The sequence below is a fragment of the Anomalospiza imberbis genome, chromosome 1 (assembly GCF_031753505.1).
Source record: "Anomalospiza imberbis isolate Cuckoo-Finch-1a 21T00152 chromosome 1, ASM3175350v1, whole genome shotgun sequence".
Classification (NCBI taxonomy): domain Eukaryota; kingdom Metazoa; phylum Chordata; class Aves; order Passeriformes; family Viduidae; genus Anomalospiza; species Anomalospiza imberbis.
In genome coordinates this window covers 123,580,123-123,607,098 of record NC_089681.1, presented here as the reverse complement: position 1 = coordinate 123,607,098, position 26,976 = coordinate 123,580,123, and the positions used below count along the sequence as shown (strand labels likewise).

General features: G+C 37.0%; 1 long non-coding RNA gene across 1 annotated transcript; it reads right to left on the bottom strand.

The window, feature by feature from the left end:
- Positions 1-14,759: 14,759 nt before the first annotated feature.
- On the bottom strand, positions 14,760-26,160 carry LOC137485397 (uncharacterized). Its single transcript, XR_011005303.1, has 4 exons — positions 25,075-26,160; positions 23,337-23,441; positions 22,517-22,701; positions 14,760-14,882 (listed from the first exon to the last, which is right to left on the bottom strand). It is a non-coding gene; the product is annotated as an uncharacterized lncRNA (long non-coding RNA).
- Positions 26,161-26,976: the final 816 nt, after the last annotated feature.

Here is a 26,976-nt window from a genome sequence, read left to right as displayed (position 1 = left end):
AGAATTCTCTGAGCTAATAGATTTCTAAAGCAATAAGAAGTGAGCTGCCTTTGTAGTAAAAACCACCACTCAAACCTTGCCTTTTTACTCTGAGGGAGGGCTTGTGCTCCACATGCAGCTTGCAGTGCAACTCCTTTCATTTCTCCCTGGGTCGCTCACAAAAAAGCCTGGAAATATTGGCTGTATTGGGGCTCTCCAACACCAGACAGCGGTAGAGGGATGAAAGCTATGCCAAAGTGGTTCTGTTTGGGCTGCCATTTTCTGTCAAAGGGAAAGAAACAATGAGCAGACTGCTTATTAAACAGTCAAAGAATTGACATCCCAAATTTAAAAAGGACATCATGCTGGATTGTCCCTCCTTCCTTGCATGAATGTGGTAGATGAAAAGATAGAAATTTCTTGTATTGATCCAATTACACTACTGTACAAATAACTTTCTATGTGGAACCAAAAACTTAACAAAACCAAACCAAAAAAAAATCAAAAAACAACCTAGGTTCTCACTAAGACAAAAGTTATTTCAAATGTTGTCTGCTTATTTTTTGGGGAAAACACATAAATGCTAGTTTATTCTGGCAAATGATTAAGTCTACACAGTGTCCACAAAATGCCACAGAAGACTGGAGATAAGCATAGACTACATTACAGATCTCCCCTAATTTTAAGACACAAAACTCCACCCACCTTAGCCATAAATAGCAGCCTCATTTACGTTCTTTTATATTTATAGTCAGAAAACTCATCAGTCAAAAAATGTTGAATTCAAGACTCCCTATCACATGGTCTGCTACCATTAAAGATTGTTAGCAATCAATAAACTACTAGGAATGGCAGGTATTCTTCTAATGAAGCATTTAATAAAAAAAAAGTCAGTTGAAGCTTTTTATTAGCAATTGTCTAAAGACAGTTAACTAAATATTGGCTTAATATCACAATGGGTTGATCTGCTCAGGGAATGTGAATCTTGTAAACAAATTTTCACTGACAGCTCAAGGAATAAATACACATTACTAGGGCTCTTTCTGATAGGAAAGATAATTTAAGGGAAGTGTTTTACTTCTCTTCAAAAGTAAAGTGGTTTCAATAAAGACTTATCTAAAATTATGCTTGAATCAATTATGTGCCTTGTATCTCTAAATATCTGATAGCCTTTGCTAAACATTGTGGGAGTGGATATTACAGGGACCATTAGAGGTCTGGATGATTAGGTTATTCTTGATTCTACTGACTCAAGAATAGTAGTGACCAGTGATCCTCGTCCTGATTCATCTGTTACAGCAGCTATATGAATTTGGATGAAGTCCACATAATTCATCATGACACAAGATTATTTTTACAGTGAGAACAATCCATAACTAGAAGAAGCTACTCAGGGTTGTGATTGAATCCATCACTGGAAGTTTTCAAGCTGCAATTGGACAGAGTGCTACATCATCTCATGTAGAGTCTCTTTCCTATGACATGTTGGACCAAGTGACCTTTCAAGGTCCCTTCGAATCTGGGCTGTTCAATGATGCTACATTTGTGTTAGCAAGGGATCTGGTACAAAATTTGATAGAAGTTTGTTTGCTGCATGTTATTTAACTTTAGTTAACTATCTATACCCATGAGATATGTGCAGAAGGCATAAAACAATTACAGTAACAGTAGTGTCTTCCCCAGATGTTTCATTGCCCTGAAGTGCCATTTCATTCACGTGTGCAATGTGTCTGCATTGGCCCCAGCGGACTTCAAAACTGGATCAAAAATACTCTTTGCAGCCAGATTATAAGTTCATTAGACCATTAAAACAGATCCTAGTATATCTCATTTATTAAAAGGGCGACAATGTTTGTGAAAAATAGCTCCTTATTCCCAGATGGAGTAAGAGCTGCTCTCTGCAGTCACAGACACATTTGGTAGTTACAACATGATGTTGACACAGCTGCAGGCCCTGGTTGCTGCGCCAGTTTCACATGGCTCTGCTCTTTCCTTCCTCCCTCCTCCCTCTTAAAATCTACAGAAAAGTGTTGGACAGTTTCTCATCTAGTTGGTTTTGTGCTTGAGTTGTCTATCACTGTCCCTCTTGATGTAGGCGCGTTTGGATTTGTATTTTCAGTGGGGCTTTGAAGTCAGATCGATGCCTGTCTTTGAATACAAAATTGACATGACTGGGTCAAGAGTTAAATGGGGACATGTTGTAGATGTAGGCATATACTTACCACAGGGACAGAGCAACAAAGACAAAACAGATGAATTAACTCACATGGGTGGGAGTAAACCACAAAAAATAAATTCATATTGTCTGTGTTTAGTTAGGTGTCTTAGTGGATCCTTTGGTTTTTCTAAATGTGAAAGACTTTTGTGTCTAACTTATCATACAACAAAAAAAAAAAAAAACCAACAAAAAAAAAAAAAAAAAAAAAAAAAAAAAAAAAAAAAAAAACGAGAAGAGAAGGCAGAAAGGAAGAAGCCATTAATATTTCTACATTATGACCCACTGGGATTGTGAAATGTTTCTGCTTTAAAACACTGCTACAATTTTTGCCTGGAAAATACTAGATGAAATGTAGACAACACAGCACAGATTTCTAGGACACAAGTATCTACCTTCCTTTCCCTTTTTTTTTTTTGATTGATGAGTAACTGTTTTTATGACAAGCTCATGCTGTTAAGTTACATAAAGAGACTGATACAGTCAGATTTGTCCCTAATGCGAAGTTTAGCGTTCACACACTCCTCTTTTCTAAACTCCTCCAAACACTCAATATTCTTTTGGCAATTGCTTCTCTTGGAAGAGTTTCTAGAAGCTGCTTCAGAAAGTATTTTCTTTGTAATTATATGAGGAAAAGGGCAGAGAAAAGGGAGTTTTAGTCTTACACCTTTTCAAGTTTTAAGCTGGTCCTAAATGGGAGCTGTTGTGAGAGATACATTTTAATTAAAAGTAGGAAAATCTTTTTCTTTATTCTGAGAACTGGCTGATCAAGTATCCATCTGTGAACTACTAGGGGAAAAAAAATCCATGCTTTCTATGATTTATTTTAGTGTTATTTTTTTTTTGCATAGAGAGCCAGATGTTAGGAATAAATAAAATGGGTAATAGCTACTCTCTGTGTGTAGCTATTAGCAATTTTTTACATCAAAAGTATATTGACTGCTGTTTTTAAATAAGGTTATTTGAAATATTTTTTCTTCCATCACACTAGATTAAACTATTTTTTGCATTCTGTATTGGTACTAAATTATATGCTTCATATTCTTTGACAAATCTTTGGCCAATTCCATTCAATTTAGCATGAGTGACTATAGATCCTAAAGTTTAACTGGTGACCTGTCAGGTATTTTTTATACTTCAGTCATATAATAATAATTGTATATATTTTAGAGACTATTACATAAGCTTCTTATCATATAGTACTCCTTTATAAAGCAACTTTTGCCACAAAAAAAACCAAAATAACAGTTCTCCATTGGCTTTTAAACTATTATTCACAAAAATATTCTACATATACTGCATTTCTAAAAGCAAATGGATTACACTTTCTCAGTACTCAGCAACACTGGAAATCCTGGATGTTGAACAATAAGGGAGGAGAAATGCAAAAGTGCATTCTGGGATCAAGATAACCGGCCTGTCTGGTGCATCTAATGCTTTATATGCAGTCACTGAGAGTTAAATGTCATTGAAAACCTTTGAAGCAAAGTCCTGTATGAATAAATTAGGTATGTCCTTCCTCCACTGATGGGCACAGAATTGAACCTTGCCAGGCAGTTTGCTGTAAATCACTCTGGGGCTCAGGTACATCTGTGTGACTCACTGAATGTAACATTACTACTCCCTCAGGCTCCTCCAAGAGGCAGCAATATCGTGGTTGGTCTAAGATGAGGGTAGAACAGATGGAATTGCTCTCTTCAAACATTGACATTAGTCAGACAAAAGACAAGTATTTCCAGTTTCCAACAGTGCCCCCTAATCTAGTTCTTGCAATTCCATCAGAATAAACGAAATTATATTAGCAGGAGGAAGATCACCGTCTTCTTTCCAATTAACAACTGAAGCCCTAAAATGTTGACATTTTCTAAGAAATTTAAATGTAATAACATTATCTTTCTGTTCAACTTTGGATCAGAACAGGCTGTACACATATCTCTCTCTAAACAGGCATTAAAAAACTTACCCCAATATGCAAACAAAAATAAATCCCACAACAGCTGAAATTGAATACCTGGGGAATTTGCATGCTCCATAGTGCCTAAAGACTTTATATACAAAAGATTAACTATCTGGATTTTTGCCTGGTATTTATGTTCCATACTTGCATTTATTCATAGTGCCCAACTGGGATTTGGGTAGACAGGATCACAAAATACTTGGCTCTTGATTTAAGTGATATATCACCATTCTGAAGTTAATGGGAAGTCACTGTACGTCACAGACCTCAAAAACAAAACAAAATTTAAATAACCAGTTAGAGAGAATTTGCATTCCATTAAAATTTTTTGAGCTTTTGGAAGACAGAGAGCATACCTGATTTTAATTTAATATACGGGCCCTAAAAGTCCTAAACAATAATAATAACATTAAAAAGTTGCTTCTTGTAACTAGGTTTATTTTTGGAAGAATTGCTGTGCTTTGTCCCATGAGAACTGTGGCTCTGATGCTTCCTGAATAGATCTTGACCTTCTCAAGTGCTCTTTTCTAAAGAAGTTACAATACAGATTACACACCCTAAAAATAGTAATTCAAAGGATACTTATGAATTTTAATCCCTTTTTGATTCCTTCTCGAGACTGTTAGCAGGCAAGAGGCCTCTCCACTCCTTGGAGTGATGTGAAGTTACACCAACAAAGTTTGTAGCAGGATAGAATGATAATCCTACAATTATTCGCTGTATCTAATTAACTGGATATAGCTTTTGTCATGCTTTAAGTCAGAACTGAGGCTTCAGTTAAGACTTGTGTAAACCCTCAATTCCATCTGTCAAAATATCTTGCCACTTCTTCGGTAGCTGCCTGAATGCTTGGCATAAGACACAAACTAATTCAGAGACATCATTAATGAGCTGTAATACGGATCAAATATGGTCCCTAAAATTGCAAAAAAAATCTGAAATTAGAAATTTCATGCATCATTTTCCAGGTTTATTTTTCAATCAAAGAATGAATCACTCAGAACAGTAGTTATTACTAAGGTTAGCTAAAAGGACAGACTCCTTCATTCCAAAGTCTGAGGAATAAACAATACTCAAATAGACCTAAACTATTCCATTCTATTTTGTCCGTATCTGCTTTTTACACAATACAGAATCTATTCCCCTCTCTGCATCTTCAGACAGGAGCTCAGATGATTAGATGTTTTGGTTTGGCTTTGTTTTATTTGATTTTGAGGGTTTTTGGTTTTTTTTTTATCTTAAACCCATACTTTCTGGATTTCTAATGTGCACAGCAGTCTTCTAGCTGCCCTTTGGTAGCTGTAAGCCTAGGATGACAGATCCAAGACATTTGAAGACAATTACTTGTTGAGGAACTGCTGTGTTTGGGGACATACCCCTCACCACAGTGAGACAGTTAAGTCTGTGGATCAGAAACACCTGACCCTGAAAAGGCTCATGGAAATCATCTGAAATTTTGTCTGGTGGCTTCCAAATGCTTCCTGAGGCAGGGTTTGATACCTAAATATGGAGTAATTAATCTGTTAAAGTTGGTGATTAAGCCACAGTGTCCTGTAACATGCAGTTCTTGGAAAGGATGCTCTATTTTGGTTACTTCTTGCCTCTTGGGTCTGCTTTTTCCAATGTCTGCAGCAAACATGTCAACAATTCAACCTCTACCAATCCATGACAGTGATTGAATTAGAGGAAAAACTGTTCCTGGACCAATCACAGACCATATTTGTTCAGCTGTCCTTAGGGTTCTGCCTTTAGCCAGTGGGTTCCTTCTTCAGACAACATGACAAAGAATAAGAATAGGCCTATGCGTCGGGTCCAAACACCACATGGAACTACCTCTCCTGCAGCTTGAATAAAAAATATCAAAGCCATGGTTCTATTTCATAACACAGGGTGACTGTTTTTTTACTGGATGTAATCAGGCAACTATTAAGCCTTTAGAATTGATTTCTCTACTTTACCTATGTGCTAAATACAGCGTCATTCTAGTTTTTATCAGAACCACATGGTCTGTTTATGACATATCTTCAAATGTTATTTTTGGATCTTTTCCAGTCTAACCGTCTTGATTTTACAATTACACTGTTGCTTTATATAGATATCATTTAGTCCTTGATGGACTACAGACATCCTGTTTGCTGGCCTATTATCCAACCTCTTATCAACTCCACTCTAAACCATTATTTTAAAAAGTATCTGTTGTAGTTGTGCAACTTTCTCAAACTACAGCGTTTTAATCTACCCTTTCTAAAAAACTTGTTCTAAGTACTTGCAAAACTTTTTCTAACTAAAGAAAATAAAGTGCATTTTAAGACAGCTACACAAGAAAAGGCAAAGAGATTAAGACATAACAATATTATTACTTTTATCATATGAAACAGAACTATCTCTTGCAGAAGCCCAATGCCTGCACAAATTATCACACTTCAAGCAAAAACATCCAACAAATTAAGTTCTCCTTTTGGAAATTTCTGAGGCACTGGAATTTATTTTCCACTTGTCACCAGGGTTTCAAGAGTGATCTGACTGGTAACCTTAGATTAAAAAAAAAACCTCCTTGAAAATGTGCTCCTTCAAGCAAAAGACAGGTTAGAATTTTAATTTATTTTCCTGAAGTGTTTTCTCAGGTTGAAGCAAATGGTCTGTTTGCAGGCATTGTGGTCTGTATGCTGCATGACAGGAGAAAGCAGATATAGCATATATAGCTCTGGAATTACATTTAATACTAAAGGGATAAACTAAGCTAAGCATGTTGTTTTCTTGGGGTTTTTTTTTTAATATTCTGCCGTTCCAAAAAGCCAAGGTTTAGCACCAGCTATTTGGGGTGATGATCATAACAATCATCATTATTACATTACATTACATGTAACCTCAGGCCAGACACAATTGGTTAATGTCAACTGCTCACTGAGAAGTATCTCCACTTGGGCAAGGAACAATTGTAAATATGCTGCTCCCACCAACTAAAACAAAGCTACCCTGTCATCCTCATCAGAACACTTTGCATCACCTTAATAACATGTATTTTGCTGATGGAATTACACCAAGGGGCACAATCCCCATTAAATAAGGAGGATGTGAGGAATGAGGGTTAAAGATAGCCCCATTTATAGAACAATAGCTCATTATAGAACAATAGCTACTTCCAAACCAGTTCATAGCAGGATATATTTTCCTGAAAAAATTCATATTGTGAGAGGTATGGAGAAAATTCAGAGTCCAGGATGGTTGGCACTTTCAGCTTCTAGGTACATTAGATAAAAAGATTCCCTTTTTGAATATTTATTGAAAGTAGCTAAAGAATTTTTATAATAATAAGAATAATAAGAATAAAAATAAGAATAGGAGTACCACCTCAATCACTGCATTTCTAAAAGCAGTCAGCAAAAAGATTGCTTTGCAATTTTGCCAGAGAAAGTAGAGAAGGAACTGGAAAATTATTCTTTGATGGTGAAAAGTGGTTTTAATGAAAATCTTCAAGAATGTCATCTTGAATGATGACCTATTTCTCACAGAACCATCACAAGAGAACTAACCCTCCATTTATGTTAACACACCAAAAATATAAACAAGGCACTTCATAGCCATGATTGCTTATTTCACAAATCTGTACCAATTTTCTAAGGAGTGAATCAAGTAAGAAAAACAGTCTACAAATTTCTGTAACTTCTTTCACACCAAAATACTTAATTGGGATTTCAGTAGCAGAGAATTAGAATCAGCTTCTGCCTCAGAGTTCCCAAGAGCTAAGTAGACCAAAAGCCCAAAATAATCCGTTTTCTGACTAAGCGCTTTGTTTTCTAACTGCTTCAAGATGTTTAGAAGTATCTCCCAGTGTTTGTCAGAACTTTTCTGAATGGCTCAAAGGCTTTGATGCATGGCTGTTCTTACAGTGCTGTGGCTGATGAGTGTAGTGCCTCAGGAGTCTACAAACAATGCAATCAATCTCTGGATCTCCTCCCTAAAAAAATAAACAGTGTCAAGTTTACAATTTTTCTCCTCTTCATTAAGAAGCTCTTTCTAGAAATTTCTGTATTTCTATCCTTTTTCCAGCACAAAACTAATTGTACATTAACTAACATGTGTGAAATGAGACAGATTAGTAGTATTGCATTACTGTTTTTCAAAGTCAAAATTTAACCTATCAGCTTCCACAGCAGCACATATGGACTGACCTTTGAGTGCTACAGTAGATGGTTCACTGGTCTATGCTACTGTTATAATTCTCAAATATCAGCTCCTACTTTCTGCTATTATGAATCAGATCTTGATTGTACCAATGCAGTTTTAAAATACTGCATTTGGATGTGCTATGCTGTTTCTGCTGTTTTCATTAGCTATAGATCGTCTACTAGTCTACTAAGTAAGTCTAGGCTAAATTAAGTGCAAGAAATGTCCAAAACTCATGATTTTTATCAATAGTCCATCCCAAGACTGGAAAAGTGCATTATGAAAAAAATATAGAGCATTTTCTAACCAGGAGGTATTATAATATCAATGTGAATGCACAAGAAATGAAATCTTAGAACTTATTTTTCTCCTTTTCTTTAGGATTTACACTTTTTTTTTCCTCCATAGTGACTTAAAAATGTTGTGTCGATAAAAGATAAGATTAATCATCTGTGTATCAGCTAACTTAATAGAATTATTTCTCTACCTAATAACTGGGGAACAGTGAAAGCAGAGTTGAACTTTTCCACCTCATTCTTTGATTTGAGACTGAACCTAAAAGAGATACACTTTCACACCCTTGGGGGAAAGAAATAGAAAATTAATCTTCCAGTGCTGTTCTGCCTCTGTTAGCAGCGGGGTATGAGGTCACACTGTTGCCTCAATAAAGATTGCTCAACCTCCTACGCTAAGTGATGTGGCTCCTGTAGAGTATGAACAGCTTGTCTATGAAAGAATCTCTGGATGCAGTGGCTCTATAAATACCTAGCCTTTGCTGTTAATAAGGCATATCAGCTGGTGAAATGCCTTGCAGATGACTAAAGGCTATTGAGAAGTAGTTTGCCAGCCTTGTAAAATTGCTCTCCCACACCTTTTCCTTAGAGCCTGCCCACACACAGGCATTAATCGGGACAGAACTGCAAGTTCCCAAGGTGCAAGGTGCAAGATATAAAACCAGGGATGTAACGCCCACTTTCTCCCCATGCCATCATCCTCCAAGATGGAGGATACAAAAGAAGGGGTGGGTCATGTGGTGGTAGTTCCTGAAAAGCAAATACTGCAGGTACTGACTCCCTAAAAAGGCTGGGAAATGCCTGGATCACATTGTTAGCATCACCCTCAACATTATCTCTTGCTTTTCCTTTTCTGTGTCTACTCTATTGAGCTGCATTTGTGAAAGAATCATAGAATATCCTGAGCTGGAAGGGACTCAGAAGGATCATGAAGTCCTACTCCTGGCCTGGCACAGAGCAATCCCAAGAATTACATCATGTGTCCAAGAGTGTTATCCAAATGCTTTTTGAACTCTTTCAGGCTTGGTGCTGTGACCACTTCCCTGGGAAGCCTGTGCCCAACCGCAGCTTCACGTTACTTTTCTTGGCCCCGGTCAGCTCTCGAGCACCCGGCTTGGGCGTCTCAGCTTTTCGTCGGGGGCAGGGGCTGGGGCTCGCTGTAATTCTCGGGCGCTTTTGCTGCCTCGCTCCGGGGTGGGCTGTTGGCCACGCTTTGCCGTTGGCGCGAGGGAAGAAACAAAGAGGCAGGGAAATAATCCAAATCCGTCCGCGTGGCGGCTGGATGCTTTATTGGCTGTGAGAGCTGTGGCGGAAAAGCTGCAGCCCGCTCCCAACTTCGCACGGATGCAAATGGCCTCGAGCATGCCGAGGAGTGGGATGAAATAGGGAAGGGACAGGGCGGACGGGGAGTCCTCCCACCCAATGGGTACAGACATTGTGGTGATGACGTGTACTACAGCGACCAATGGGAACACGGCAGGGGCGGACACGGGGCTTTGGGGCGAGTGGGACTGCGAGAACGGGGAGACGGGCACGGAAACCGCAGGAGTAGGGGAAAACCTGGGAGATGCACGAGGGTACAGAGAACTGGAAAACTAACAAAGAAAAAACCCATAATTTGAACCCAAACCCAGGATGCAACAACCAACCACCTTCTGGGTGAAGAACCTTTTCTTAATATCCATCCTAAACCTCCCCTGATGCAACATCAGGCTATTCCCTCAGATCCCACCACTTGTCACAAGAGAGATCAGTGCCTGCTCCTCCTCTCCCCCTCATGAGGAAGTTGTAACTGCAATGAGGTCTCCCCTCAGTCTCCTCTTCCCCAGGCTGAACAGACCAAGTGACCTCAGCCCCTCCTCATACTGCCTCCTCTCTAGACCCTTTGCCATCTGCATTGCTCTCCTTTGGAAGCTCTCTAGTACCTTTATAGCCTTCTTATATTGTGGTGCCTAGAACTGCACACCAATACTTGAGGTAAAGGACTATTACAGGGAAAGACTAGTCCTTTATTAGGGAAACCTAGTCTATCAGCTGCAGCTATTTGAAATATATGCAGTTCTAGCTCCTTCTCCCTTTAAAGGGTTTCTACTTACCAACCTCACTACAGAAGAATTTAGAAGATTACAACTAATGAACCTCATCTAATATTAGCAATTTCCAATACCAGCACTATAAAATACTCACTTGCATGGCCTTAATGCACATCTTACTGGTCATGTCAAACAAGAAAGTGGAACAGATCAATATATGAAGTCACCAGATCTCTGTCCTCCCCACAGCCAAGAAAACAGGTATGCTGTGGCTTTTTGAAGCTGTACATAACACAAAAGCAATTACTCTGGCTAAGGAGGGGAAAATGGTCAATGACAAAGGAGGAAATATAAGAACAGGGAACTCAGCTTTCCACCAGCCTCCAATCTCTTCATTTTAAGTCCCTCCCAAGAAACACTTTCTTTCTTTCTTTTAGACACATAAAAGCTAATGAAGGAGACATTCATTATTAGTGCCTAATGTGAGTTTTTAGCACACAGCATATTCTTTGACTAGAGGTTCTACAGATCAGCTACATATGTGAAGGACCATCCCTGTTGTTTTATTTTAAACCTGGCTCTGACTACATAGTGGCTACTTGCTCATTTTTGCTCTTCCTCTCCCCACAACAAAGCAATATGGCAGCAATTTTCTGCTCATGGCCTGTGTACTACAAAGGCATCATTGTTAAGTCTCCTCTCCAAGTTGTCTTCTTTCCCTCAGTTGCTTGATTGAACACTTAAGCTCTCTAGATTTTTACTATTTGTAACAGAAAATAACTCAGACACTTGTAATTCAAAGTATAGTACTAAAAAAATAGACAATAAAGCATCCTCAAAAGCCCCACCACGTCCAGACCAGAATGCACAATATTTTTAGAAATTATTCATGCTTTTGCACTACTCTTCTAGCTACTAGGAACAATATGATTTATTACACCACCTGTCAGATTTACAATCAAACCTACAGTGGTCATATTTTACAGTATTTCATTATTGACTCCAAAAATGAAGGCAAGCTTTAAGCCCTGATGTTAGGGCTTGTACATTTCAGGGAACATTTCAGGGGAAAACGAAAAACCCCACACCTTTATATTAATTTACTCATATTCAACCTTTCAGCTTCCCCCTTTCTTGAGGTGATAATATAGTTTATTTACATAAACATCCACGCTTCCCTAAACTGGTGGCCAGTACAGTCCCTCTAGCCTCCACCTCCAAGGCCTGTTGTCTTTTTTTATTTGCTCATGATTACGCATCTCTAATCTTAACATAAAAATACTTCACACAGTTCTTTCTCACAGTTTGTTCGTACACTCACAAACCAAGCTAACTCTCAACTCTTCTGCTCTTGAATCTACAAGTGTCGTATTCCCTACTACTCCAATAATAATGGAAGTTCCTTCCTGTACCAAGTTTCAAACCTTTTTTCCAGAGCTCTCAGTCTCTTGCCTAATCCTGCTGTGAACACCTTTAGCATTTTATCTCCACAGATAAATCAAGGAACTTTTATTCCTCAGAGTCTGATCTTTAAGAAAGAGATGTTACATTTATAGATAATTTTAGAGAATATAATTATATAAGCACAATTTAAAAATTATGAGTCATTGTGGATATGGAAAGAGTAAATCATGTTAAAAAATCTGGTTACTTTTAAAAATGAAAAATGTTATTAGCCTACATAAAACAAGAGTCCTGACTTAGCTGGGGTCTTAAAAAGGTTCAGAGGAAAGTCAAAATGATGGATCTTTGTTATCACTAAGAAAGCTTTGTTGTGGATGGAGTAAATATTTATTAAAATTTTTCTCCCAATATCAAGCGCTTGTGACCCAGCATTCACATCTGGAAGTCTGTATCCTGAAGTCTGACTCTTTCCCATCCTTGATGGGTTTGGGTTTTTAGGGCATCTGCTTTTCCTGTAACACTGTGATAAGTTCAGTTGACTCCAGGGCTGATGCAGTTGCCTGCCTTGATGTTTGAGCAGTACCAAGGTATCATTTACTACCCAGAAAAACAGAGGATTGGATGGAAAATGGAAAGGCAGCTGCTGAGAAGTGAAGTCTCACAGGATTGTAGATTAATACCAGCAGATTTTCATATTTTATTCAATGGCCTACATAAATCTGTAATAAGTCAGACCATTAAATTTGCAGACGATACTAAAATAAGCAGAGTATTCAAGACTCAGAGGGATGCAAGAATAATCCTGCCATTAACAAAATGGGCTCAGAGGTGAGATAGGAAATTCAATAAGTATTCATTTAATGTAATGAAAATTGACACACTTCAGTAAAAATAATGTTCAGGACACATACTGAGACACAACTTAAATTATACTAAGGTAATTAATATGTAAAGAGAGGGAAAGTTATGAGCTATTCTTGCATAGCCATTCATAGTTTTAAATTCTAAGAAGACATGATCCCTGTCCTAAAGAGATAACAGATTGGCAGAGACAAAATAACACACTGTCATTTAATACAGTAAGAAAGAGTGTCTGCCAGCACAGTCTAGAAAAGAGGAGGAGAGCCCTCTGGACCTGCTAGTCACTAAGGTGCCTCAGATAAGTGACTGTGATGGCCATTGCCACATTTGATTTTTGCTATTTTCTTCTCTACAAATTTATGTCTGACTAGAGGCTACTTCAAAACATTTTAGAAAAGAGCCTTCAGGAATGAAAACAGAAATGCTGTATTACTAATTATCTGAATAACAGTCAAGAAAATTAAAAGCTTATTTCTAAGAGGAGGCAAAACCACCCCAGCTGGCAAACAAAAAAATCCCAAAATCCCAACCACTAGAAGTAGGCCTTTAACTCTCTCTTAAGGTTGTTGGAGGAAAAAGGTCTGAGAATAAATCAAACAGAAAGCGAGCAAGATGCAAAGGAAAGAGCAAAAAATGGAAAAAAAAAACAAAATCAAGAAAATAATAAACCTGCTGGTAAGCTAAAGAAAAGATCTTTTGCTCTAGTTCGTACCAGAATAAAAGCAACACCAAAAACATCATAAGAAGCACCAAAATACTTTTTAAGTATAAAGATTGTAAAAACCAAAGTTGTTCTTTATTTATACCACTATAACAGCTTGTCATAACACATACATCTAGAGTGGAATATCCCTTTTCATTATACTAGTGAAAAGTCTGAGGAAGACTGAAAAAACTCCTCCTCACTATTTCCCCATGGTACCACCTATATTAAGGGCAGCAAGTCCCCTGCTGTACTTGGTTTAGCCTAATTTCCCTGCTTGGTCTATTAACAGCCTAAATTAACTACAAGTATCTACAAACACGTAGAGATTTGATTCGGCCTATTATTTGTTACAATTTGAAGAGCAAAATTTCAAGAAAAAATAACAGCAGTGTTAACAGAGGGAAACTGCCAAGGTCATTTATGTAGGAGCTTAGCAACAAAGGAGAGCTGTGAAATACTGTAATAGCAATAAGTCAATGGATTAACACAGCATCAAGCAACATCTTGAAGGAGATCAAAGTAGTAAACAAAATGAAATGCAGTGGTAAGAATGAAAAAAGGGTGTTCAGTTTTTAGCAGTATGAAAGACTGAATGAATTGAAAAGGACCTACATCTTACAGCAATATAAACAAGAGGAGGGGAAAAGATGCTACCTTCACTTCAGTTAAAAAGAACAGAAATAAATTTCTATTCCTTCTTTAATGAAATATTTTATTGGTGCCTTTCCTAAATAAAGGACAAGAACTCTGATTTTGATAAATAATGTTATCCTAAAATATTTAAACAAAAAGTAGAACAGCTACAGGACATATCAAAGTACTATTTAAGATTCCCAGAAAACAAAATAATTCATCTAGGATAGACTGCAGTGTAAAAATATAAAATAAAAAAAAGACTCATACTGGTAAGCAAGCGCTCTGTTTCTCTGATTTAAGTTTAGAAAACATAGTTTGATAAGTTTGTGAAAGAATTACAGTAAGTTATCAATATCAATCAAGTCAGAGGATATATAAAAATACACTGTATCAAGAAACATTGCTCCACACAAATAAAGGGCACACTCTGTGATATAAGTGGAACAAAACCTGTTAAAATACCACAAATTCTGATTAGTAAAGATGAAACCTCATTTAAATATAAACTTACTGGATATCAAACCTGTTGTGAATGAAGAGCATGCTAGGTGTCAGGATGATGGAACCACACTCTAAATATGAGTGCATCATCTGTCAGTCACATCTCCTTGCTGCAAGCACCAAATTACATCTGCAAAATATTTTATCTTGATCACATCTGCTGTTAAATATCAAGGTCTAAGCTTGTATACAAATTTACAAGTGATGACATTAAAAAGTCTAATTTAGCAATAATATTTCCTATGCAAATCTCTGTAATGCTTCAAATACAATAACAAATACATGGAAATACTACTTAATAGCAAATGCCAAAATTGTGGGTTCAATCCCTGTAGGGGCTATTCATATTCAAGAGCTGGACTCCATGATCCTTGTGGGTCGCTTCTAACTCAGAATATTCTGCGATTCATCTGTGATTCAGTTACTATAGAAGGTGGAAGACATTCAAAAGCCGAAATCCTTATTCCCCACTACTTTTGGTTTTTTTTTTTTGTCTCCTCTAGCAGTCTCCCTCACTACATCAAGTCACCCACCCACATGGTTGGGCCTTCAAGATGTCTGCACTTAATGACACCCAGTCTTGGTGAGTTTTTACTTAGATGAGTAATTCTGCTTTTCTGTCTGCAAGAGAGGGCAAGAAAAGAAGCATTTGCTTCACTTCTTTCTCTCACTTTATGTCACCCTGATTTCTTAGGATTTTCTAAAGCCTTCTGAATTTACATTCTTGTAGAGAGCTTTCTCACACAACTTTCTGTAAACAACCAATTGTTTTGCATTCTTTCATAGAGGCGGAGAAATTTGATAGACTGGTAGTTTGTCCAGTGTCGTTGGAGAGGTGGCACGTTCACCTTCCAATCCACTGGCACCTTTTGAGAACTATAAATTATTGGAGTCAGAAGAAATAAATTAGTCTCTTCATCGTGACCAGAGCTGTGGTGTGCTGTTTTTCCTTGTGTCCTCTAGTGACAACTTTATACAATAAAAACACATGTATTACTCTGTTTAGGACAGGAAGGGCAAGAAAGTCTGATACTACAGTCTACTACTGATACTCCTACCAGCTGTGTTAGGAAGCAATTGCAAAACATCTACTTTCAAATTTTTATTCTATATGTATTGATGATTACTTTTCCCATTGTATCTTAAGGCTTCCTTGCCAATTAGTTTACCAGCTTCTGTTTTTTAATGTTTAATCCCTGAGGACTCAAAGGTTAGAGGCAAATTGACCTTTATTCTCTCAGGTTCTGGTGTGCACCCCAGTTGTGTTTTGACTACCTGCTGGCACACACCAAGAACTTTCCATCCTTCCCTCACTATGGCAGATGATTATGCCATCTGAAAACAGTATTGTGTCCTCAATCTGAACAAGAGGAATTCCCTGTTAATTCCAGCTACCATGCAATCTAGAGACAGCCTGGGGGAAACAATATTAATACCTCTAAGCTTTTGGGTTATTTCTTATAAAGATGACTCCTTTTACTGTCTTCAAATAGCCTTTTTCGCCTGTTTCTGCACATAGGTGACTGGAACTGTATCTAATATTGTGGTAATATGGAGAGGATCTCATCAGCGTCTTGCAAAAACAGCGTTAAGCCTTTCCCCCGAACAAGGAACTTCTCACTGCACACCACCTCCTTTCTCAATCCTTTAGAGACCCCTGGAATTGACTAGCAAACCCAGCTACTCCTTCTCAATTACACTTAGTCACTTGTCCTTTGAGTTAGCAGCAGGTTTTTGTCATTAGCCTTTCAGTGAATGGCATTGCTGTTCACATTACTGTAGTTCATTAAATTTCTGTTATTCTATTTATTTAAGATTATACTATATCCAGATATGTCTGTCCCAATGTCTTTCAGCTTAATCAGCTAATTTTCATTTCTTCACTCAAACATTCTGTGCCAAAGTAATTAGAGAAAAGTTAAATAATAATAACCCCAAGATCGAGCCTCTAAGAGTCTAATATTAACTCCCATGGTGTTTTTTATCAGCTTCATCCAAGAAAATTAGAACAGGTGAACTGAACGAGACCAGAATTTCCCTTTCACCTAATTGCTTAGGAAAAGTATACGATTTTTGTATTGAATAGCTAATGAAAGATTTTTTTTAAATTATTCCATAAATTAAAGTAGTTTTGAACTCCAAAAGCATTTTTTGCATTAATAATATTCTACAGCTGTAAAGTTAGCACTTTAATTATGTTGTGGGTGAACTTAATTTTGTTTTGAACCTAATGCCCTATAACTTTATTTGATGTTACCAAATTTTTTTCAATATAAAGGAAGGAGCATCCCTTTATACTTTTGATTCTATAAAAAACAATCATATTCCTTTTCTTGAAGGTGAAAAGACCTATTGTATTTAGTCATCTTTCTTACTGTTTCCTTACATCTTTTATTATTAGTGCATTTATCACAATCTCTCTCAAATGATGCAATAATTGTTAAAGTAATGATAAATAATAATATAATACAATATACTATACTATAAAATAATATAATATAATGTAATGTAATGTAATGCAATATATTGTAATGTAATGTAATGTAATGCAATATAATATAATGCAATATAATGCAATATAATGCAATATAATGCAATATAATGCAATATAATATAATATAATATAATATAATGTTCTTATGAAAAAAAATCACCCAATGGAGAAATGGCAGCAATTAAACCTGAAATGACCTTGCTTTTGTTAATCATTTTACTGTTTTTCCTATTTACCTGAGCACTTTAAAATTTTCTTCACTTCTTAAACACTTTTGAATACTACTAAGGTCAGAATAATGAGCATCAAATTGCTTTAATTATTTTCTCTTTTTATCTAATAGAAGTGCAGTTTCTGTTGTTCTCCAGGGATGAAAGCATCCTTATTATTTCATTATTTTGGAACACTAAACAATGTGTGCCCAAAGCTGAACTAATTAAGCTTACCTAGTTTTGTTTCCAAGAGTAATTTCCTTTTTATATATTCAAACTCATGAATTGTCCTCATTTTGCTTTCATGTTCTATGTCTTCCTCCTAATTTAAAACTGAAACATATTTGGATATGTAGACATACTTTTAGAATTTATTTTTCCATTCCTTTTACAGCTTCTGAGCTCAATGTTTTGGAGCTCTCAATTGATCTTTATGAGCGTAAAGCTTCCTAGGCAAAGTTTTCTTTGCTGATGAATTCTTTTTTCCAATTCTTTCAGATTTACTCCTAGTATATTTTTAACACAACTATTCATTTAGTTAGGTTTAGACCTTTCCCTGCATATTTATGTTCTTCATTCTGTTTATATTAATAATAATTTGTTTTATCTTTGTAAAAGCCCTTTAGTTGCCATTGGGAGGGGTCATTTCTTCAAAGCAGTGCCTTTCTATTAGCTTGCATCACCATGGATGTAGTGATGCACCTGAACTAGCACGCTACCCCTATAGGCTGAACAGTGGAGAAAGTCATGGACCAGGCATCCAGGTGGCTCTGCACAGAGCTGTGCTCTGTCACAGCTGAGATGAAGGTGGATTTTAATAAGACAGGACAGGCTCAGCCAGGATGTCTCTGTTCTGTGCTCTCAGTGCACAATGTTCCAAGGAGCTTATCAGCACAGCACTGTGCAAATCGGGCTGGAGCCTTTCTGAGCTTAATGGACCCAATTGCATGATAGAAGAGCAGAGGTCTAAAGACCTTTTCAGTCTGGCTGAGAATAGTCAGGTATATTAGAAGCTCCTGGCCATACCAGAAAACAGATATAGATACATATATAAAATTCCCTTATAATATCCCTATCCCTCTGTTTCTTGTGATCTCACCTGCTAAGTACCCAGAAGAGATATTAGTGAGTTTTACTAGTTTAAATTAAATAAATTCCTCCCTGCATATTTATCTTCAAGCTTAGAAAATTAAACTTTTTGCTTCTAGTATTTACTCCTTGTATTCATTTGTGCAACCAATCATCTTGAAAGCAGAGAGAAGTGACTCTGCAGTGTTTGCTCACCTGAACTACGTCATGAAAATTGTCCACAAAAGTGAAACGGACACAGTACCAAACCAGGATTATTTTTAGGTAGCGATATTTGCACAGAAAAGTCACAATATGCTAACTAAACTACTTAATTACTTCCTATTTTATTCTTTTACAGACAATCTGAAATTACCAAAGAGTATGACAGAATTCCCCCTGAATAAATGAAAGTGGTGATTAATTTGGATATATTTTCATTATAAAAAGTGTCTTTACAACATCATTAACATTTCTTTTCTCCTGCAGGCTCTGTAAAGGCTGAATAAGAATGGAGAACATACCACCAACGGTAAAAACTGAACATTTCTCACTCAGCAGCAGAAGAAATGGATATGTGATTTATATGAAAACAATAACTGCATTATAAATTATTTTATGTGGTATATTCTGGGGTTTAGGCATAGAAATCTGCAAAACAAGCCGTTCAGAAAACAGTAAAGTAATTTGAGGCTTTGTCAAGTACTTTTGCACCGAGATTGTTTGAGTCAATTACATTTGCTAGTCTAAGATCATACTTCACCTTTTCATTTCATAGTAAGTTCCCTGTCTGACTCGTTACCTGGCTGATGTTTGGGTTTACTATCATAATGGAGTGAATAGGATATAGCCATGTTGCTACTGGGGAAGACATACCAGAATAAAGAAAAGCAAAACCAAATTTTAAGATACATGAAACAATATCAGGAAGTACAATCCCTTTTAAACCTTTGGTTTCTTTAGAAAAAATATTTCCTTTAAAAATCAGAATTAACTGAAATCAAATCATAGGCAAAAAAACCCAAACCAAGATAAAACCCTAGCAAAATCTATAATCTGAGGCAAGGAGGAAACCTCCTGGTTCTTTTACAGGGAATTCTTGATCATATTTTTGTAGAAAAGAAGCCAGGAAAAAGCCCCAAAGTCACAGCTTCTAGCAAATTAAAATGAAACTTTCATATGAAGATATTCATCATGACCCAGGTGGGGATGCAGAGAGGTGGCTTGAGATAAATTTGCATTTCTCCAGTGTTCATTGAGGAACTCTGAAAGTTCGCAGGAGAATAAAGAACAAAGAGAAAGGAAAAGTCCTGAAGAAGTCCTGAGGACTTGCCACAGCACACTCTCCTTGCACATTTCGTATCTCCTAATTTCTCTTAGAGATTTTGCGAGGTAGCATTACTCAATACCGCCTACTCTTGACACCAGGGACTGACTGCTAGAGCTGTTTCACAGTGCATACATTATTTGAAAAAAATGTAAATACATTAGGTAATTTAGTGCAATGTAAATCCACTGGACACACTTACTAATTTTTTATCAATCTTACACTTCTGGAAAAGTCTAGGACCCTTGTAAACTCTAAACAGACACAAGCCATATTCTCAGTTTAATCCATGAAGATGGCTTGCTTATTCAAAGCAGAGATAATTTCATTCCAAATACTCTGGATGGCTGTGTCCCTTTGACAGCAGAGACATCAGACATCATTGCTCGTGACGAAGGCTTGTCAGGTCTTTGCTGACTGGCTGACTGCTACTGTACCCACTCTGTTAGATTGGGTTCTGTTAATACTTGTCAAAGTCTTGCGAATATCTATAAAGAATTCAATCAAATATTGTATTTGTTTTACTTTGAGGTTACAGCTTTGGTTGATGGGTTTGTTCTAAATAAACTACAGACAGCTGGGGAAGTTACTTAGTTCACCCATCATCAAAAAAGAGAAAGGCACATTTTTCTTCCTGAATCTGATTTGAACTGCTGCTATTTTTTTATTTTTTTTTTGCATCGGTATTTTCATTCTTGTGTATGTTTTGATGACAGATATATATATGCTTTTGTTTGAACTGAAAATTTTATTGTGCAACAATTTTGCTTTTACTAATATACATTAGGATATTTTTCCCAAATATTATTCTTCAAAGCTCCAATAGATGTCACTATCAAAATATAAAAGCAAGCTGGTTGCGTAATGCAGTCAAAGAGAAACAGCAGGGAAGCCTCACTCGCTGGACTGCTTAAAATCCCAGCATGAGAGCACAACTCATTAAGCTAGACATAGAAGTGAGCAGCTGCCAGCCATAGAGTGCATGTCTTTTCATTCTTTAAACCCTCACCATTAGATCAAAAATATCTAATAGTTTCACTAAACATGAAAGTAACACTGAACCTACTGGGTGTATGGGCTAATAAGAAGTTTCCTGTTAGGTTTTTTCCTCTCTGCCCATTCAACTTCAAAAAAATGACCTATCTTTTCTTTAGCCCACTTTGAACATTACTGTGCTGTGTTTTACAAATGCTCATTTTTCCTGTTAGTTCGAATCCCATCTGGAGTAAGTCTGCTGTGAAGCTTTACTACTGCTTTTGGAATGACATGTCAAAACATGACAGCACTGCTTGAAATGGATAAGTAAAGCTTATAAGTAAAATGATTTCAGAGGTATTTGTCCATACTATAGAAATCTAAGCCTTTTTACTGACCAAGAAAATACCTTGTTCTTTTATCTAACCCATAAATCTTTGGGAAAAAAATCCACATGCTTTCTGTATGAATATTGGAATATTTCATTTTTCTGAACAATTTCTTTTTTAGACTGCTTGAAAGTGGAGGTAAACTCTATACCTCTACTATATGATGTTGAAATGGGTCTACTAGCCCTCTTGCCTTGGAAAACTAGTTACTTTAAAAATTAAAGCAAATTATTTATTTTTAAATAAATAAAACCCATGTAGCCCCTAATTCTTGGGAACACACCGGGGAATGGGAGGCTTTCCATATTCAAAAAACCTTGTAGCTTTTTCTATAAATCTCTGCAAGCTTGTATGGTGAATGTAATTTTGAACAAATAATAAAGTATTTTCACTACTGAAAGTTTGTCAAGTTTGCCCTTGCATCACAACCCATCCCCAAACTAAACTGTACCACAAGATGTCAGTGCAAACAGTTCCCCTATTGGTGGCTCCACACGACTTGCTTGTGAACCTTGTTCCAGTTTGAAGTTATTTTGAGCAACAAATATGCTCAAAAGCTTTCCAATCTATTTACAAGCAAATAGCTTAAGGATGAAAGAGAAGAATTGAATAATTTGTTGCAGGATGGCCTTTCCAGCCTAGATCCCCACTGTTTATGTAGGAAGTCTTCCTTTGTCTAGAACCCCTGCCTTGTGCATTAATTCAAAGACACAGACACCTGAACAGTTCTGCTAAAGAGAAGTCTGTGGCTACAGTGTAGAATGCAAATATCTTTGTAAAAAACCTCTAACCTCTGTGTTAGAATGCAAATATCTTTGTAAAAAAAATATGCCTGAAGCTCCAAAATTTACAATATGCTACTGCAGTTACCTTTTAAACCATGTTTTAAAACAATTTGGCTGAGCCACAGTTTAATGACCTTAGGATGTGAGGGAATTCAATGAGACAAAAAGAAAAAACAACCAAACACAAAGGTCAGCACAGCTACTCAATTTATGTCTGCCAAAGATCAGGCTCTTTTTAGTAAAACACTGTAGGAATAAGACCAAGCAACTGCTTCTCTCTCATCTACCCATTTTCATATTTTTTTTATTCCAAGACAGCTTTGATGAGGGATATGGGAACCTCCATAAGGTTCCCATTGAGGTTCACATTGAGGCATGCTGGAGACCACCACATATGAGCACACACTACAGTTTGCAAGGTTTCTTCCAACCAGAAATGACATAACCTGAGTACATGCAATTTAAAATTAGCTCTTAGGGAACACAGCAAGTGTCTTTTCCATTTGCTTTTTACCTGCTGTTTCTTGTGAGGAGGAGTTATTCTTCCCTCTCTTATTAATCTTCTCTGAATGCTACTGACAGCAGGAAATTTATCTGTGATACTCTCTTCATGTTAGACTCAGTTCATTAGAGAAAAATAGGCTCCAGGTACTCACACAGTGTCTAAGCAGTTTACTTGAGTGACCACCTCCAGAGATTCTGTAAAATGGGAAGACAGAAACCAGGCTTAAACTGTACAGCATCCCTCTTGACTCTTTAAAACAATCTTCCACAGGTATTGCATCCATAGGAGATAGTTAGACGGCCCTCAGCCTAGCTGGCTTTCCCCATTGTGCCTTCCCTGTAGGAGGTATAAGAAAGGCACTGAGACCTTTCAAAGAATCCAGGTGAAGCAAAGCCAAAATCAGCATTCTCCAATAGCAATTGCCATAGCACAGATAATCATTAACAGGATTTTAATAATCAGATTTTCACAAACACCTGGAATACAGGATTTTACCTAGCCTATAATGGTGAAGTGCCTTGAGGGGAAGCTGCATGAGGAGGGGCTGAGGTCACTTGCTCTGTTCAGACTGGAGAAGAGGAGACAGGAGAGACCTCACTGCAGTTACAGCTTCCTGTGAGGGGAAGACAAGGGGCAGGCACTGAGCTCTCCTCTGTGGTGAGCAGTGTCAGAACCCAAGGGAATGGCCTGAAGCTTTGTCAGGGAAGGTTTAGTTTGAATATAAGAAAAAGATTCTTCACCCAGAGGGTGGCTGGCCACTGGAACAGGCTCCCCAGAGAAGCAGTCCCAACACCAGCCTGACAGAGTTTCAGAAGCATTTGGACAATACCCTTAGGCAAATGGTGTGACTTTGCAGGGCCAGGAGCTGGCTCTGATGATCCCTGTGGATCTCTTCCAGTTCAGCATATTCTGTGAGTCTGAGATTCCATACTTGCTAGAGAGATAAAGAAAATAATGTTAAGTTCACAATGATCACATCCATGAAATGCTGAAAATTTTAGCAGGCCTTTTAATGCATTGTTAAAAAAAAAAAAAAATAACATATCATCTCCAGACATACAAATAAGAAACAAAAAGCATGAAAGGAAAATATTTTTCAAAGCAATTTTAGCTCACTTCTCCCAAGAAGCTGTTTCCTAGGTGAACCAAATGTAAAAACAAAGCCATGTAGTATTATTTTGCACCTTTTTAACATTACTGTCTGCTGAATATGTAGTCAGTAAAAACATGGAGGTTATGACTGCAGGTACCCAGAAATTACTGCAGTTACTAGAGATCAGTTACCTTCTGGAAACACAAATCTTCATCTACATATCCCATTCTGTCAGAATTCAGACATAAATCTCTACATCTTAGAAACCAAATGCATATCTGCTAACCAGACGAGCTCAAGGACTCAGGCACTATTAATTCTGTTTCCCTGAGATCTCCTCAACAGGAAAATGGACCTTAGAGTTGAATATTTTCCACAGAGTATATTTGGACTACATAACTACATTTTCCATAAGTTCCAGAAAATCTTCCAGAAAAAACAAAAACATCCCAGTGCACATATTTGGCAAATTTCACTGAGCCCATACTGTGCAACTGAACAAAAAAGCTGAATTGCTTTTACATATATTGATCATATATTAATATTTTATAATCCTTTTTAACACTTATCACTCATCACTACTGTTTCCCTCTAAAATCTTACGAGAAGACATCTCTGATAACTTCTTCAACACACAAATATTAACTTCACAGCTACTACTCTGTGTTACACTGCCTATAACTCTATTGTTTGTGAAATACTGTCTAGAGGAAATATTATCTGAACTTTTGTTTATTCTGAAAATTCAAAAGGAAGAAATTTTTTAAAATAATGGACTTCAGCATCCACTAAGCAAAAGTGGTTTCTGACGGTGATTCACAATCATTGAATACAACCCTGTATATGCATCATTCTAGAAGAGAAAATTACAGTAAATGTGCTAAATTACCCTCTTTAGTGGATGTATTTATCACAGCTACAGGGTCTAGTGGTCTATCTTGCTTAATTTTATTATCTTGCATGCAAGTGTAATAGAATCTGATAGGACCATAAAGACTTGTATTGTGAATATATGTCAAGTTTTCAAATGCAGCAGCATACCATTTAATCCTCTTTATTCAAATATTGTTGGAAAAATCCCTGATATAGAAGAAGACCCAGCTGCTTTGCACTTATCCAGGGCACAGTGTAACAGAGCAATTCCTAAACCAGAAAAGCCCAAAGAAGGCATCATAAACAGCCATCACCAAAAACAGGCCACAGGAACACTTTGTGGACCATCTCCTCTGTCACAGCTGTTCTTATTAAATTTCTATCTTGAATGACAGTGACTTTGAGCTGTTCACTTCTGTTCTGGACAGGCTTGTAATTGTGACAGGCTTGTAACTCTCCCTGTAGCAGGGCACACCCCCCTGGCCACCCCAGCAGAGACTGCAAGAACCTGTGCTCCTTTCTTGCTCTGCAAGTTTTGCTGCTCAAGTCCATCTATGCTTCCCTGCCTGGAATGCTGAGCAAAGGAGACTTGTCACCTCACCTTGATTAGGCTGCTTGACACGGTACAATGCCTGTCTCTGCCAATGCTCAGATCTCTCTCAGCCATACTCAGAGATGAGTTATTTTGCATGTAGCATCACAAGAGCAGGTTAATTCCTCAGGAAAAATACCACAGGTTTCCATAAAGAGGTGCAAGGAGGAAGCCATTAGAAGAATACAGCAAATTTTCATGATCCTATAATACCCAGGACAATGTTAGCTAAATCCCAACACTATCACTGGGCTTTCTTGCAAGGAAAAAACCTGAGAAAAATAATACTGAAGAATAATTCTTCTCCTATAGCACAAATCATTGATAATTATTCTTCATTAATAAGGCCATTTACACACATACTACAGTCCAATTATGAGGCATAATTAACCATAATAAACTATAGGCATGAGACACTCAGATTTTCTCATGAATAACCAGAATATTGTTAGCAAAGAAAAAAGTGTATTCAAGTATATATCTTATTATTGGCCATGAAATCATGAAGATATTACTTTTCTGTTACAGCTATATTTCAGATAAACTAATTAATATATTAAATAAAACCTAAGGTGATCTGACCTTCAATGACAGACTTTGTTCTCAGAATCTCAGAAACTTGCCTTTAATTGCCTTTAATTTCTTCCACCAATCCCTGATCATCAGGCTTTCCTCTGTTAGACATCACTGTGAAATCTAGTTTATGGTCATGGATAGAAAACTGGGAATACTTGAGGTTTTACAAAAATAAGTACATTGGTACATACCTACACTGCTGCAGTATATAATATTTTACCTTCCCTCAAAGTATTTTTTTTTCACTGTGATTAAAAGAAGAGCAAAAATAAAATCTTTGCTTTCAGAATGATTAAAGGTAGTGAGTCAGCCATGAGTCATGAGCAGAGAGAAGGTAAAGCGCTGTTAGATCTGAAATCACAAATGCTGCTACGTGAGGCAAAAGAGTAATGCCATTATCTTCAAATAACAGGCTCATGACCTCAATGCAGACAGACAGCAGCAAAAGACATGATCACACTCAGTAAGTTAATAAGCTATTCTCTGATCTAAAAAACTGTAGTTCAATTATCTTACCGTATTTTTTTCCTGTAATTTATGTGCTGATAAGTACTTGCATTCAAGGTTTGTGGAAAAAATGTAAGTAGCAGAAAACAACACAAATTCCATAGTGTTTAAAATATTCCATGATTTTCTTTATTAATTTAATCTCCTTTTAATCAAACATTGCTATTACTGGGCTGTCTGTCTCTGCCACATTAAAATCAGCAGGTTAGAAAATGATCCATAAAAACTGTAGTGGTACATCCTGGAGCAAAGAGAGTGGCAGCTAAAGCATAGTGCTGAAGGGACAAAAAGTAACTACAAGGAATTAATAACAAGGAAGCAGAAGAGTGAGTAGAAACTGGGAAAAGGACAGAGCCATGTTACTGGAATGCAAATAGAAAATGAATCATTAGAGGAAACTAGGCAAATAAAAGTGAAATAAATATAACAGTAACAATGTATGAGTAGTGTACTGGGGCTTTTTAAATAATAGACTATATCAGCCTGTTGACTGATAGGAGCAGTGAAGAAAGGAGGCACCTTTAGGTAAGTATTGGCCTCATCAAATAGAAAATAATAATTTAAAAATTAAAATAAAATAAAAACAATAAATTAAAATATTTGCGGATATGGAATACACCGCTATGTACCTCCACACATAACAAACCTAAGGCAAGAAAGGCAAGGATATTTTACAAAGATGAATAAACACTACAGCGAGAAAGAGAAAAATGGTGAGAAAGAATAAAGGAGGAAGCAGTAAAAATATATCAAGGGGTGGGGTGGAGAGAATTCATTTTGTATCACTTTTCTGTGCCAAACCATAAACACAAGGACACTCAGCAGTTC